This window comes from Neovison vison, chromosome 2, assembly GCF_020171115.1.
Source record: "Neovison vison isolate M4711 chromosome 2, ASM_NN_V1, whole genome shotgun sequence".
NCBI classification, from domain to species: Eukaryota; Metazoa; Chordata; class Mammalia; order Carnivora; family Mustelidae; genus Neogale; species Neogale vison.
In genome coordinates, this window is record NC_058092.1 from 185,917,230 (window position 1) to 185,933,694 (window position 16,465).

The following is a 16,465-nucleotide window of genomic DNA, read 5'->3' on the forward strand; positions in this document are numbered from 1 at the left end:
TGGCTCAGTGGATTAAGCCGCTGCCTTCGGCTCAGGTCATGATCTCAGTGTCCTGGGATCGAGCCCCGCATCGGGCTCTTTGCTTGGCGGGAGCCTGCTTCTCTCTCTCTCTCTCTGCCTGACTCTCCGCCTGCTTGTGATCTTTCTCTCTGTCAAATAAATAAATAAAATCTTAAAAAAATAATAAAATAAAATAAATGTAAAGCTGCTGGGGGGGACCCACCTGAATTTTTCATAACGTGTGTGTGCATTCACACACACACACACACACACACACACATTGCCATGCCACCCACCTGCGCCTCCTCCTTGCACCCTTACTGCTCTGTAACTGTGTCTCCAGGAGTCTTTCCCACTAGACTGTGAGCTTCCTGAGGACAAGACATGGGCCTGGTCACCTGAGGCAGACTGGATTTCTGCTCTTGGTTCCCAATTCTCAATTTCTGCCCTCCCTAATGTTTATTTTTCTTTAGTTTTTCTGAACATTTGAGAGGAAGCAGCAGAAATCATGACCCTAAATGGTTGGGTGTGTATCTCTAATGAACCACATGTCACCTTACAGAACAGTGCAGTCATCACACGCAGGAAATACACCACAGACACAATACTAGCCATCACTTGACCCCCACTCATACTTTCTCAATTATCGAAATAATGTCCTTCGTGGCATTTTTTTTTCCAGTTCCAGAATTATACATCATACTTAGTGGCTGTATCAGTTATATGTAGCTGCATGACAAGTCACTCCAAAGCTTCGTGGCTTAAAACAACCATTCCGATCATCCCACAATTTCTGTGGGTCAAGAACCTGGATAGGGCTTAGCTCCTTCACTCAGGATCCCTCGATTAAGGTGTTGGCCAGGGTTCCCATGACCGCAGGGATGGGATCCACTCCAAGGCTCATTCAGAAGATGTTTGACAAAATTCAGGTTGTCGCACACTGCTGGCCCGAGGACCTCAGTGCCTTGTCACCAGGGGCTCTCCACAGGGCAGCTCTGAATTCAAGCAGGCTGAGAAGAACCAGAGAGAAAGTAGCAAGATGGAAGTCCGTCTCTTGTCACCTGAATTATGATCTTTTGTAATCCAGAAATACAATGCTGTCATCTTTGCTCTGCTGTATTCCTTAGAAGCAAGTGGCCAGGTCCAGATGTCCTCAAGGAGAAAGGAGTGGACAACTGGAGGAGGGGTTGTTGGGGGCGGTCTGAGAAGCCTGCCTACCGCAGTGCCCACATCCCTTTGTCTCTTCTAATCTGGAGTGGCTTAGTTGTTTTCTTTGTCTTTGACAGTTTTAAAACATGACAGTCCAGCTCTTTTGTCAATGTCCCTCAGTTTGAGTTTGTCCACTGTGTTCTCATGATCAGATTCAGATGGTGCATCATTTTGGGCAGGAATATTTCGTATTTGACACTGTAAGCTTCCCAGTGTAGCATATGGGGAGACACATGATGCTGGCCAGTCCCATGATTAGTGATCTTAACTTGGATAAATTCATATGGTACTCAGGCTCTTACATTCTCAGCCACTCTGCCATTCTGCCTCTGGCCTGGAAAGTTCTTTTTTCAACAGGGTGAAATTGTTCAATTTTTCAAACAGGGTAAACAAAACAGTATAACACAAAACCAAACCAAACAATAAAAACGAGACCAAACCTCTTGGCAGAGCAATTGTGGGAAAAAAGTTGAGCCTGGAAACTCTTTTAGGATGAAAATCCCCATGTCCTGTCAGGACTTTACCCTCCCCCTCTCATTTGCAACCAAGCTACCCTCAACTGAAGGCCCCAGGCGGGTGCTGGCTGTTATGCCAGCCCAAAGGAACCTGTTTCTTTGAACTGCTGGTCCCATCACTTAGAAAGCCCTGTCCCATCTCCGCCTTCTCATCTGCCTGCAGAACTCCAGTCCATCTCTGAAGCCCAGGCCTGGGGTCTTTGGCTCCAAGAATAAGGCTGCAGGCCTGAACCACTCCAGGGGCCAACAGTCACATAACATTCCATCTGCCTGGGGCCCCCAGAGCTGTGCAAGCCTCTGGTCTTGTTCTGGACACCCACTCCCTTACCCCAGCCCCAGCCTCCCCTTGCATAGCACATTGTATCACTAGTATTTATTGAGACATACTTCTGTCTTCTCTGGACGGGAGGTGGCACTAAAGCTTGTCTACGTCTGTGGGCCCCCGTATCCAATACGTGCTCCATAAGTATTGGGTGAATACAGGAATTTCACCTGTATTCAGGGGCCGCTTGTGCTCCTCCTCCCCATCCCTCCCTCAGTAGCACCGTCCCTGCTCTATAACCTGGGGCTGACACAGTCCTAGGTTTCATCCTTTGTATCTCCTGAAGCACTTAAAAAGTTCCAGCAATGAAAGCCCAAATTCCATGTGGCTGACCAGAAGACCTCCCTTAAAGGCCAGCAGGCACAGTTAAATGTAGCTTCTTGAAAGATCTGTGAGGCTCCAAAGAGGCCCTCCCTTCAGAGAAGAGACGATGGGGTCTGGAGAACCCGGCCAGGTTGGAGGGCATGCAGACTGATTCTAAAGCAGAGGCCTGCATCATGTGGATGAGGCGGGAGCAGCCAAAGCTGCTGGCGATGTGGTGAGGGCCTCAGGATGCTCACCCAGGAGGGGTCTTAAGGTCTCAGTTCTCACCAAATTTCTAGTCCCCTTTGGCTGGCCACAGAACTGCTAATAATATAACTGCAGCACCCAGTTGGGTGTTTCTGCCAGAAGAGACACCCAGGTCTCACTTCACGATCTGGAGCAATTTTCCCCAGTGCCTTCCAGCCGAGTCCTGGGTGGTGGGGGAGGGGGGTGGGACAGCTTGGGCTGGTCCCAACCCAGATAATGAACAGGGACCTCTGACTTCCCCGACCTGTGAGGACTCTCCCCTGGGGAAAAGTCTGGATGGTGCTCTGTTCTGTTCTGTTTGGGTTTCTTTCCTACAAATGCTGAAAATGACAGGGCAGGGAAAGTGCAGGTGTTGAGGCTTTCGCCTTTTGGGGTTTTCCGATTTCCCCTTTATAGGAAATGACTTACTGTTCTGAACCCTATACTATCCCATTAAATGCCAGGACCACTGTCTTCAAGAGGCCTGAATTAGCCCATGGTGCTAAGTGCTGAGAAGACTCCAGAAGAAAAGCCTCCAGCCTGTATCAAAGCCCCCTGAGCCCAGGGCACCACAGTATTCCGGCAGCAAACTGGCAGTCTCTGTCTTCCAATTCCCAGCACTTCGCCAGGCTCCTGGTGAAGTTGGCCTTGTCCCCATGAGCCCGAGCTGCCTAGCTGGGCACTGCCCCACGTGTGGGAAGCAACCCGTCCCCGCTTGTGGGCCAGCAGCACCCACCCCACCCTCCGCCTGAGGCGCCAGCTGCCCAGAAGGGTGGGAAGATAAGGCGAAGATGCCCTGGCTGGCCCGCGAGGACCCCACTTCCTTCTGGCTTCCCTGGAGTCGCACTAAGGGAACTCTTGACTGGAGCCGCGCGAGAAGGCGGTAAGGCAGGTGGGCGACCGGTGACCGCCCAGAGACGGTGTGCTCTGGTCTTTAAGAGCCCTAGGGGACCATCACTTGGACTGCCCCCCCCTTCCCCAACCCCGCTCTGGGTCGAGAACCAGCGCAGCCAGAGGGATCTCTCTGGGGAGACAGGATGGCAGGCCGGTAGTGGCTTGGGAGGCTCTGGCAGGGCGAAGCCGCGCGGATCTCCACGCCGTCTCTCCCCCAACCTACCCACCCCGGGACCGGAGCTCCTCCCAGCCTCTCTTGGAGGGGGTGGGAGATCTGAGCGGCCCCCCAGCGAATCCCCGGGGAGGTGGGCGGAGGTGCAGCACCCGGAACAAAGGCCCACAGAGGGGTCCTGGAGCGCGCGGCTCCCCTGGGGCGGGGGCGGGCCCCCGGGCCCCCGGGCCCCCCTTCCTTTCCACTCAGCTCCTCCCTCTCCTCCCCTCCTTCCACCCAGAGGCCCGGCCGGCGCTCAGCCCGAGCGGAGCCAACTTCGCCAACGGTTCCCAAGTTGCCGGGCGCGCTGTGCTGGGAGCTGGGTGGGGAGAGGAAGGAGAGGAGGAGGAGGAGGGCTCCCCGGGCGCCTTGGACGCGGTTCAGGAATCCGCCGCCGCCGCCGCCGGCCGCTCGCCGACTCGGGCCCGAGTGGGGAGGGCGCCAGGCAGGACCGCTCGCTCGCTCGCTGCGCAGGACGGCGCCCGCCTGGCGCCGCTTCCCGCTCGGCGTGCGAACCGGCCGGGCCGCGCCTCCCTCCCTCCCTCCCAGCCGCCGCCACCGCCTCCCGGGAGGGCGCAGAGCCCGGGCCGCGAGGGATCGGAGCGACCGAGCCTCTTTTGCCGCGTCCTGCGCTAAGGAGGGCAAAGTTGCGAGCGGATGCTGCCCGCGCCGGACCCCAGCCGCGGACAGTCGGATCCGCCCCCGCCGGAGGAGGCTCGGCGGCCGGGGTAAGTAGGGCGCCGGCGTCCCGGAATCGCCTCCGAGGCCCGGGCAAGGCCGCCCAGCCGTGCGCCCCCCAATCTTCCCCGTCTTGGCGGCCCGCCAAACTTTGAAGGAAGAGGGGGCAAAAGGGAGCGTGGGAGAGGGAGTTCCCGGCTCAGGGGAAACTCCACGCAGGCCCCCGCGACCCCTAGACCCAGCCCGCACTCAGATTCACAGCTGCCAGGTACTCGCAGCTCATCATTCAAGCCACAGACACACGGCGCTCGCGCTGGGAGCACACGCCACGCCGACCCGGCACACGCTGCAGGCCGAAACTCCGGGGGCGCCGGGGTTTGGATCTTGAGACCAAGCATGCCCTCCTGCCCGCAGATAAATCCACGGTCTTTGTTTAGTGCCCCTTACAGCCCCCCAGTGAGGAGCCCCCAAAATGCTATGGGCCGGGGGAGGGGCTGTCTTGTCTTTGAAAGTCGTGGCCGGCAACCCCGAGGCTGAAAGTGGGGAGGGGAAAGCGGATACTGCAGTCGGATCTCGGGGGTTCATCAGCAGCGAGTCCGGTGTGGAAACTCGGTGTCTTGGTGATGTGTCTGGGTGTGCGCAGCCCTTCCGGAGGCGAGGCCGGGAGAGAGGGGGGAGTGATTCACAAACTCGGGACCCAGCGTGCTGAGCTCTGTGAGCCGAATGGGAAAGGCTGCAGGCCGGTGCTGCTCAGCGCGGGACAGCTGGGTGGTGGCAGTGACGGGACTTGCCAAGGAAAGTGCACAGACCACCAACCCCCCTTCGGATATGCTTCCTCAGAGGACCTCCAGGAGGACCTGCGGAGATTCCAGCCCTGGATGTCTGTGTGTGTGTGTGTGTATACACGGGGTGGGGGATGTTGAAGGCTCCTAAGGTCAGGAGGAAACCAGGGCAGTGCAGAAGCGCTATTTTCACTGCGTCCGAAGATGCGTTTGCTTTCAGATGCCCTGGCCTGGTGGCCTCAGCTGGCTTGGAATCGGCCTTCCTGCAGAGGAAGGGGCCCTGAGTGGTCCCAGGGAGCCTTGCCTGATTTGTCTGGAGATGTGGCCCAGGCAGCGTGTTCACAGTGCCATGTGGGCTGGTGCTGGGGACTTGAATCAGATTCATCATTGGCTGGCCTGTGCTTCCTATTAAGAGGCGCAGTAGGAATGTCTCCATGTGTACATCTGGCTAAGCAGAGGATGGTGTTTGGTGTTTTCTTCCTGGCTCCTGCTGGCCTGGCTGGAAATGGGTCTCATGAAGGGTCTAGGAGCTGTGTCCTCCAGCAGCAGGGGCTTGGCTCTGCAGTGGCAGCAGGTGGAGGGGTAGTCACTGAGCATAGGGTGTTTTCCTTCATGCCAGCTGGCGTGAGTTTCCCAGAGGGGCTGAAACATGTCATGTTCCTGGAACTGGGATTAGAATCTCTCTTGGGGAGAGATTCCCTGCTGCCATGGGATTGAGAGCATGCAAGGATATGGGACAACCTGGCCATGGAATCACAAGGAAATGTATCATTCCCCTGCCCCTTTGTGGTCTCGGTGCTAAAATTAGCAAAGCATATGGGCAGCACCAGAACTGTGGCCCCAGATGAGAGACAGGAGTGACCAGGACTTGGCTGTCTCCAATTTCAGGTGGAATGCTGCAGCCAGTCCTTCCCTGTATCGCCTTCCTGCCTTGTGCCTTCTGTGAATCAAGACCTCTGTGTACATTGTCTCATTGAGCCCTGTATCCCTATGAAGTTAGCGTTTTATCCCTCTTTTGCAAATTAGGAAACTGAGGCTCAGAAAAGTTAAGTAATTTTTTCAAAGTCACAGCTGATGAGGAACAAAGCTGGGATTTGAATCTAGACAGCCTGATTCTGGAACTCAGGCTGTCTCCACCATGGCAGGCTGTCTCTGTGGTCCCTACTGGTTCTCCATGACAACAAAGAAGCAACATGGGCTACTTACTAGCATGGTCCTGGGGCCTCTGACTGAAGTCCTTTTTCCACACACTCTGCCCAGGCTGGGTTATACCATGGGCCACAGGAAATCAAAATCTGGGTGGCTCTGGGCTGCTAGAACCTTCCATGTAGGACTGGAGTCTGGAAATGACAAGAGATTCAGAAGTGACTAGAGGGAGATACTTTAGTAATTCCATTGAGAGATGATTTGCTGCTTAGTGGAGAAGTGGGGACAAAGCTGCCACTTGTGACCATATAAGTGATAAGTTTGGGTTTGTGAGAAACGGCCAGGCAGACATTCTCAAATGGATTACTATATTCCTTCTTTCTTCGGCCCTGACCAGAGTGGAAATCTGTCCGACAGGGAAATCAGCCCTCACCTGCCACCTCCTGCCTGGTGAACGTAAAGGAACATGTAGTGGCTGTCCTTCCCATGCCTGCTGTGTGCCCTGGGGCGGTTTCTGGTCCCCAGAGAGATGGGTGGGGCAGAGCTGGGGTGGGGGTGAAAACATGTCCCATAGAGGGACAGTGGTCACTGTCCCCACTTTACAGATGCGGACATGAGGCTCAGAGAGGTGCAGTGGATGCCCAGGTCACGAGCTACGTAACTGCAGGCTGTGCTGGCCTCCAGGCACCCCTACAGGCGCTTAGGGGTGACTGTCCTCAGTCTGGTTGGTACTCTGTACCCCATAAGGGCCAAGAGGGGTGCCTCTTATGGCTCTGCGCGAGGTGTCTGTACACAGGAAAAATGTAACCTTAAATAAGGAGCAGAGCTTGACCACTACGCAGCAGGCCCTGTGCACCTTCCCCAGGAAGCCCACGTTGGGGAGTCCAAGAACATTGACCGAGCTGAGCTGTAGGTATTAGAACCCTCTCCTGCCTCCACTGCTGAGTGGGCCTGCTGGCCAGGGTAGAAGTTGGGAGACTAGGTGTGGAGAGAAGCTGCCAGGGACAGGGGGTGCTCATCTTTGTACCCTGGCTCTATCCCAGCATGAGACATGAACGTACTTGGGGACCATGGTCAGGGGATGGGTGAAGCCCAGGGAGGGGCTGCGGGCGAGCGCCTCTGCTGGGAAGTCATAAAGCAGGGGAGCCAAGGGAATCCTCGCCATGAGGAAAGGCTCACAGAGCTTTCTGCCGGTCATGAAAAGAAAACAGCTCTTCGTTTCATTCCTTAAACAGAGTAAGAAATGTCATCTCTTCTCTGATGACTAAATACGCGATAGAATGCTGCTTGTTCTGCCTGAGCATGTGGCTTCCACGGCTGGGGGTGGGGTTGTCCCTGGCCTGCTGGACAGTGTGTTCGTGCTGGAGGTAGACACGTTCAGTCTTGGGTTCCGTTGCCCCAATTCTGGCCGTTTGCTCCCCCCATGCTTATGCACCGCCATGGGGAGAGGAGGCAGGCAGGCAATGGCTCCCCCTCATTCCTCCCCATCTTGCCTCTCCCCTCCACATTTCCCCTACCTGACCCCCACTTGCTCCACAAAGATGGCTGTGTGCTGCAGGTCTGTGGGTTTCTCTGGGCCCTGAGATATTTATCACTGGGGTTCTAGAGGACTCTGAAAAGGATTTGGAGGAAAGTGTGGAAAGTAAATAAGCCAGTTCCCAGTTGAGCATCTCCTGAATACCACAAGTAAACAGCCCTCCCAGAGGCCAGCCTGGGAAGCTCTGTGTTGGCCTCCCATGGTTGCACCTGGCTCACTGGCTGCTTTCACCAGCTCCCCCCTTCCCTCCCCTCTCCCTGTCCAGCTCCTCCTTGACTTGGGAGCCTCAAAAGTCAGGGAAGCAGACTGCTGGCCTGTCCTTGTGCTGCGGGAGGCTGGCGCGTGAGCTGTGGGGACCGCGAGGAACATGAGGGAGGAAAGGGCACCTACAGGGCCCACTCAGCCCTGCTCCATCTGAAAGTCTCCTGGTGTCGGTTCCACTCAGCGAGGCAGAGGGTGGTCTCCGGTGGGTGAGTTGGACTTTGGTGGTAGAGAATGATGGGGCTTTTTCCAGTTTTGTGGCACCTGATGAAGTTTTGTGTCTTAAGTGTCTAGAGTAGATGGACCAAAGCTAATTCTCCCCTCTTGTGCACCCCTCCCCACAAAAGGTGGGGCTCACATGTGAAGAAACCCTTCAAACCCATACATTTACCTTGAAATGCTTTGGGTACTAACTTGAATGTCAAGGTTCTTTGCTTATGGCTGGAGTCCTATCAGATTAGGCCCTATCAGCTTAGGGTGCTGGTAGTATAAGTTCACACCGGAGGTTTCAAGGAGCTTGAGCACCGGTGTAAGTTGCTATGTCTATAGGGTAGGAAGCAAATTCATGATCACTTAACTCCAGTGCATTTAGTTGACCCACTGTAAAACCTAGCAGCGTCTGGTGAAAAGGGAGAATCAGGGCTCTGGGTGGGGGGAGTTCCTGACTGGGACGCAGAAATGGCTAAGGGGCCTTTCCATTGCATTGGACTGTACCGAGCTGGGTTGGCAAACTGGAACCTCCGGGATCTGGGGAGCAGACACTGCTGGGAGGCTCTGGGTCCCGCCTCTGGCCAGGAAGCTTGGGGGGAATTTGGTTGTCATGCTGTTGCCAGGCTGCTGAGAGAGAATTGGGGGTGAGCCCCATAACTTGCACCCTGGGGGGAGAGAAGCTGCATACCACATACTCACAGGCCATGACATTATCACAGGCTGAAACACACATGCACGCGCATGCGCGCGCGCGCGCGCACACACACACACACACACACAGATAGGTCCACCACCCACAGATATTTCAGTAAATACTTGGGCACATTATATACCAAAACATTTGTAGGTGCAACACAATCATCCCAAATTAGTAATGGTCAAGAGCACATATCCTAAAGCCTGAATGCTTGCAGTCCTGCTTAGTAGCTTGTGACCTTGGGCTAGTTACTTAACCTCTCTGGGCCTTAGTTTCTTAATCAGTAATAGGTCATAGGTAATAGGGCTGTCAATGAATTGATATATGTGAGGAGTTTAGAAGTGTACGGAGAACTAGGCCAGTGTTAAAGTATGATTCACCACAACCTCTGACCCAGATACTTAGACTCAAGTTCACAAGACTTCTCAGAGAGGTACCCACAGACTTGTCAGTGAGTGGAATCAAAACCTTTGTTTCGGAGCCCTGATTCTCAGAATGTGTGCCATTTGCTGTACTGGACTCAAACTAGAATTTATGAGGAAAATAATTTCATGCTCCCTCAGAAAGCTCATTATTTTAAAACAGTGTTGGTACTAACACCCCCAGAAAGGGTGGAGATTCCTTTAGCAGCAAGGGTTTTCAGACTAGGTTCCACGGAACCCCAGAATGCAGTGGGGACCCTTCAGAGGCCTGAGGGGAGGAGGCTCCAGGCCTCTCCCCACCTGGTGCGTTGTACACACTGGGCTTCTGAGGGAGGTTCTGGTTCAGAAGAAGGCTCTATAGCTTCTCCATTTGAAAGCCCCCCCCCCCAGGTGGACTTGCTTCCCTTCCTGCGTTTGTGAGTGCCTGTTCACACTCGCCCAACGCCGGTAAGAGCCCACGCAGCCACCTGACGTGCTGCCTCAGGCCTCCCCCACTCTTTTTCCCCACTCTCCTCCCTTCCCCTCCAGCTGCCTCACCATCTGCAGGATTCTGGAAGGTGCTGAGGGGTCTGAGCCAAAGCAGCGCTATCTGAGGAAATATTTTGAAAACAGACTGGGCCGCCCCCTGGCTGAGACGGCACCAATTTTCAGCAAGGCATTTCACAACTTGCATCAGGCCTAGGGCACGTGAGCTGGGCCATGGGGGCCTGGCTCTGCTCTGGACACAGCCCGGGGCTCATCACTGCAGGGTCAAGGACAGACCTACCTGAAGAGGCCCGAGATAGAAACCTAGCACCTGTGAGGAAGGGGAAGTCAGCCTCGGTCTGTGGGGCAGAATGAAGAACCGAAACACCCGTGACCAGGAAGGTCAGGCCCGTCACTGGGGCTGTTTTTTATCTGAGAAGAGCTGTTTGCTTTCCACACGTTCCTCCTGCCCTCTGTGGTGCAGGTGTGGTGCAGGTGCCTAGCGGTCAAGTACACAGGAAGCCAGAGCGGGGACTGTACCCTTCAGGCCTCCCGGGCCTGCACTCGCTAGGTTCTCAACAGAAAGCTCGTGGGGGAGGCACCCTGGGATCGCCATTTCGCATACAGGCACCCAGAAGCCGATAGGCAGGAGAGGTGGCCTGCATCCCCCAACTGGTGTGAGCAGAGCGGAGCCACGCTCCAGGCCCCGCCATGTGTGAGCCACACTGCCAGAGCTGCAGCCTGAGAGGACAGTCACTTCTTCACGGGCCTGGCTGGACTGCTGCGTTCTGACCTGGCGGCTCAGGGGAGGCTGGCTTCCAGGGTCGCCACAGCCCTGTGAGGGCCCTGTGGGTGGAAGTTCTAGCCCCCAGCCCGCCCCCAACCTGCACAGAGCACTCCTGATGGTAGGAGGGCCTCTTCTGCAAGGCCGACCATCAGCTGATCGCTGCTTCCCCGTGGCAATGACCTGGGCTCAGGAAGTGGCACAGGTGGCAGGGGAAGGGATTTAAACTGGCGAGGAGGAGCTGGCAGATTAGGGGTGTTCCAGCAAGACAGACCCCCATCCTGGAGTAGGTGCCGAGCTGCTCTGGGCGCCGGTGACTCCCACGGGCCCTATGATGTGGATCACATGGCCCAGCCTCCCTTCTCCTTGTCTGCACTATTCGCTGTTCCATACTGTCCTCATTCCCCAGATGCAGGCATCATCCTCCTCTCTGTAGCCTCTCCAGCCTCTCCTTCCTTCCTTGTGGCCAGCTCCCATTCAGCCTCTGGCCTCCGCTTGAGTGTCCCCTCTAGAAGCCTAGGTCAGCAGCCCTCCCTGTGGCCGCCTGCACCCTCCTCTCATACTACACTGTACAGTGTGGCCATGGCCGCTTTCATGGTCTGTGGTCTCCTGCGGGTAGTGAGCTCTGTGAGAACAGCGTCTGTCTTGCTCCCCTTGGTGTCCCCCCTGAGTCCCCACCTGACTGTGGAACCGAGAGCAACAGATGGGACATGAAGCTTCACCACACAGGATAGGACGGTGTCTATTCCCCCAGGGTGGTAGGGGAGAGATCAGAGTCTGGGCAAGGTAGGGGGAGTCGTGCAAGTCGGAGGAAGCAGCTGATGTGGACCAGAGGCTTTGTGTGGGACTGGGTGGAAACAGGACACTGGGACCCTGGGCACGTGACCTGTTGCAGGCATTATCCTATGTGCTGGGCTGGACTGGGGTCCTGACAATGGGCCTGAAACCCTCCTGGAGGCACCTTTGAATTAGGTGGGATGGTGGGTGCTCCACTGCTCAACCCCATCAGCAAGTGGTTCTCAGGTCTGTCCCCTTATGGAAGGATGTCTTTCCAGCCCCTCCAGCTCTTCCAGGGTTTAGACCTGCCCCCCAGACAATGTAGGCCTTCCAGCAGAGAAGAGGAAGCCCCTGGGGCTGGTTCTAGCTGCAGCCCTCAAGACGTTCTTGCAGAAGTAGGGAGTTCCCCCCGAGTGCTAGATTCGCCTCCCCACCACCCAGGGAGCACACATTAGGTGCTTCAGCCTGGGCCTCGCCTGTGCAGGTACTGCATGCCCGCTCAAGCCCAACACTGTGCAGGGTGGCAGAAGGTGCCCCCCACGCTGGAAGGGGAGAGGAGACTTGGGTACAGGTAACGACCTCAGGTCCAGCTGTGATGAGCCCACACAGGTGGGCTGCTGGCAAGAAAAGGGGAGCCCTGCTCCTCACCTGCTGTGTGACCATGGTCAAAGTGCTTCATCTCTCTGTTCCTCAGTTTTCTCAGCTGTAAAATGGAGATGTAACAGTACCTATCACATGGGGTAATAGGAAAATAAAATGTGTCCCTATACAAGTGTTCAGAGCAGTGACTCGCATACAGTAAACATTGAGAAGAATGAGCTATTTTTTATTATTTTTTAAATAAATGCCGCTAGAGAAGTCAACTGAGGTCAGATCATCGAGGCGCTTGAATGGCGTACTTTCCATTTGCTAAGCGCCTGCTTCGTGCCAAGTAGTTACAGACCATCTCACTAAGACCCATACAGCCCAGCAAGGTAGTTAGCCATGTGTCCATTTTCCAGATTAGGAAACTGAGGTTCAGAGAGGCAGGTTGACCCACCCTAGATCACTTGGCCAGGAGGAGTTGGAGGCAGTAACAAAATCCAAGTCTGTCTGGCAGTTTAGTCTGTCCGTGTGGAGATTGGAGAGACATGACAGAGGCAGCATGGGGGTCACAGCCCGGAGCAATTGCCCTGATGCTGTAGTCATGGGCCCCTGGGGAAAGGGGGGGACAGGAGAGGATGGGGTAGGAGAGATACCTTGCAAGCCACAGGGAGGGCGGGGGTGGCACGGAGACAGGGAGGCCTTGAGGCCACAGCACACAGCTCACCATTTACAGCCTAGGGGCACTACTGAGTCATTCTGGGAAAGCATGACCTCATGGTCTGCCGCCTACCTGTTCTCTTGCCCTCTGGCCCTCTGATGACCATGTGCCTAAAGTCCTGCAAGGGACCCTCTGGCCTCGAGTAGCCGGGCCAGATCAGCTTCCTCCCACCCCCTTACTCGTAAGCTCTGCTGTGGCAGAAGCTTCTAGAAGTGATGATAAGCATGAGGAACTTCCAAAAGTATATCCTTGCCAGGCCTCTGATTGGAAGTCTGGGCATTCCAGTGTTGGAAGCACTTTTAAAAAAGTAAAGCCTGGTTGAGCTGTGTCCCCAGCACTCTGCCAGGTCCTAAAGGCCTCTGCCTTCCTGGTAGGTACAGTTATCTGAGAGCTCTTTATGGAATAAGCATTCTCAGACTGAGTGATTTATTTTCATCAGTCTTACTGCATGAGGTACCCCTATTTTACAGATGCCAACACTGAGGCCTAGAGAGGGTAGGTGACTTGTCCAAGGTCACATAGCCAAACTGCAAATCTTCAGCTGTCCAACTCTAGCTGTGCCTATGCTTTTAGCCACTCCACGATCCAGCTGCAAAATGAAGTGAGTCACAGGAGGTAGGGTGTATGAACCCAGGCCTGCCAAATGGTGTGGCGCAGACAGGAAGTGCCCAGAGAGTTTTCGTCTTTCAGTAGTGTGAATCACTCCCCAGAGATTCATGGAGACGTTGGATCTCCAAGGAAGTGGCAGAGAGCACCCAGCTCCTTGGCCGTGCAGACCCTGATTATGTGGCTCTTTGGGGGTGTATCTTATCTCTCTGGAAGGAACACGGGCGTGCAGGGTGTGTCTGTTCTGGTTTTGGTGGGCCAGACCTGGAAAAGGAGTGTGAGTCAAGAGAGGGGCTGAGCGCCAGCTTCCTCAGCCTCGCCCGCAGGCGCAGGATGCCAGGCTGTAGCAGCTGCTGCTGGGGCTCCCAGCTCCGCCCACCCCAGCCCGCCCCAGCTGCCCTAGCTGGAGCCCAGCCCTGTGCAAAAGGGTGCCCTCCCCCTCCACAACCTCAGGAGGGAGGCACAGTTAGCCCCATCTTCCAGATGAGGACACTGAGGCTAAGAGAGCTTTTCTGGCTCACCTGAAATTCCTTTGGCTGGAAAGGGGAGAAACGAGACTGTGAAGTCTTCTGTCTGCAAGGACAGGAGGGGCAGCTAGCCTCCCCTCTGACACGGGTGACACGGGTTATCGGCCAGCTCTGTTCTCAGGCTTGCATTTCGGATTCATTCTGCAGTCACTGGGCTCCCGTGTTGCTGCGAGAATGACCCTCTAGGGTGAGAGAAGAGTATGAGTTACCATTTTCCCAGGAGCACTTTCGAAGCCTAGGGACCCTCTGCAGGCTTCCAGGCTGGGCCCTTCCCCCACCAGAGCGCCCGCCCCACCTTAGTGGGCCTGGCCTGGAAACAAAGGGCCTCCACCAGATACCTGGCTTAGGGGTTAACCTGGCATGTGACTCAGCGGACAGGGGCCAGATTCTCAGGGGTCCCTCGTCCCCTTTTTAATGCCCAAGTCCCAGGTTAGCCCACCCCCAGGGGCCCTCTCCACAGATATGTGGGGATCCCCCAGGGTTCCATGGTCTTGCAGGGTGGTTCCTCCTGACCCTGCCCCCCCTTAGCCCCCAAGACCCTTGGCTTCAGGGGTGGCTATCCCTCCCCACACCCAGAAGGGAGGGGGACCCAATCCAAGTACTCCCTCCAACCACCACAGTAAGAATTTCTGGGCAGTTGTCACTTTTCTTGCAGGGAAAGTAGACTTAAGTTTGACTAAAGGGGCTGTCTCCCTTCTCCTTGTCTCCGGATTGTCCTTTCTGGCTTAGCCTCGGCTTAAATTCAAAGGCCTGTTAAAATGTCTTCCAAATGAGAGTCTCACCCCAAAAAAACTTTGCCTCTACTTCTATAGGTAGAAAACTGGTGCTTGCTTTTAATGTTTGTTTTTTAGTTTGATTAAATTTTATAAATTAAGTAATACATGCCCATGGTACCCAATAGGAGAAGTACAAATGGATATAAAGTGAAAGGCAGAAGCTGGAGAGTAGCTGTCCGGGACAGTCAGTGTAACCCCTGCCGCGGGGTCATTGCTAAGCTGGTGAGCGCTCCCTCCCAGGCTGTGCTGGTAACCGCATCCCAGCCCCCCTCAGCAGTCCCCTTGGGTTCCACTCATGAGACACAAAGGCCCCCGCAGCCCCAGCATCCCCCTTAGCTTCCCAGGGTGGCTTTCTCCTGCATTCCCAGCTGCCTCTTCCATTTTCCCCTCTTGTCTGGCTGGGCTGGAGCCTGCAGCTGTGGCCTGGGGTTCAGGGCCCCACACTGGTGATCTGACCAGACATCCTGCCTCTTAGCCAGCCTGAGAGCATGTTCAGGGTCCCCTAGGTGCTGGGGCTCACACGGACAGGTCCACCCTTCACTGCCATTCCTGGTGAGACTGAGGGTGACCTAGGCTTCCCCTACTCCTCTCATCTCCTCCCTCCCCTCCCTTCCTCTCTGCATCCTTCCCTTCTTTCCTGACATATTTATGTGGTGCTATATAGCAAATGTTAACTCTAATTCATAAGAATGGAGCAAGGTAGAGAAAGAAATAGTGCCAGGAGAGCAGTGTGCTGGAGATTTAATGTCAGCAGACCCTGCCCTTCATGCCTTGGCCTTGCATCTCCAGCTGGGTGACCCTGGGAAGGTTGCTTAGCTTCTCTGAACCTTACGCTGTCATCTGGAGAATGAAGGCAAGGGTGGTGGTAAAAATCCAGGCTGGGTACAGGGCTGGCCTGAGGACCAGGAGGAGCAAAAGGGATTCTAAGGAGGAAAGGGTGGCAGAGGTGTGTGTTTGGGGAGGGGGGTGTGCAGTGCTCTTCCTCTGGGGGACTGGTTATGGCTGTGGGGACTAGATCAGGGAGCACTCTGGGGACAGTGGGATTTGGGCTCAGCCTTAGGGTAGATTTTGACCAGGCACAATGGCCCCTTAGCCAGCTTGGCCCCTGGGCTTAATGGCTGCCTGCCCTCCCGTGGGAATGCCTTTTCTTGTCTCTATTTCTACGCAGAAATGGAACCTTAGCTTTTTTGTTTGTTTGTTTTTAAGGAATGAGTTTAGAGTTTTTATATTAGTGTTAGATGCTTACTAAGCAAAATTCAAGTAAAAGGGGCAAATAGCAGAAAGCAACGACTCATCCCTCAGTCCCACCATCCAGATGTAACCAGGTAGCTATTTCGTGCTTGTCCTTCTCTAGGCACATATACATAGAAGAGAGGGCAGTAGAGAGGCAGAAAGTTTTATAAACCTCGGGAAATGCACAGTTTAATTTTTAGGCCAGTGTTCTAAGGACGCTGTGTGTGCCCCGAAGCAGCCCCTCTCATCTGTTCCCCGTGTCCATGAGAATAATGTGGTGGGGACAGGGTTGGGGGCGGGAGGGCTGCTTGGAGGCGGGGGTAAACCCAGATGCTCTGCCCTTTAAAACCTCCCAATACAGACCAATTACAAAAGGGGAGCTGGTTGAAGTTGGTACATACCAGCTCCAGAACAGTGGTTTTCAATCTTTGGACCAAAACCTCAGACAAAGGTACACAGAAATGAAACAAAAGTCTCATGGAGCCCATATGTATCTTGATCACACATGATACACTCAAATTCTCAGTTCTGCACCATTCTGGCGAACTTTTTTTAAAAAGC

The 16,465-nt window shown here is 54.9% G+C and overlaps 1 protein-coding gene across 4 annotated transcripts in view; it reads left to right on the top strand.

The window, feature by feature from the left end:
• Positions 1-3,460: 3,460 nt before the first annotated feature.
• The window catches only part of CHST3 (carbohydrate sulfotransferase 3), a 32,889-nt gene continuing 19,884 nt past the window's right edge, over positions 3,461-16,465 (top strand). For 3 of the 4 annotated variants that reach the window (XM_044239728.1, XM_044239727.1, XM_044239732.1), the window contains exon 1: positions 3,966-4,428. The gene's annotated coding sequence lies outside the window, so the exon portion shown is untranslated. Of the gene's footprint in view, positions 3,479-3,965; positions 4,429-16,465 lie in introns of those variants that run through there. The other variant, XM_044239733.1, reaches the window with a different exon arrangement.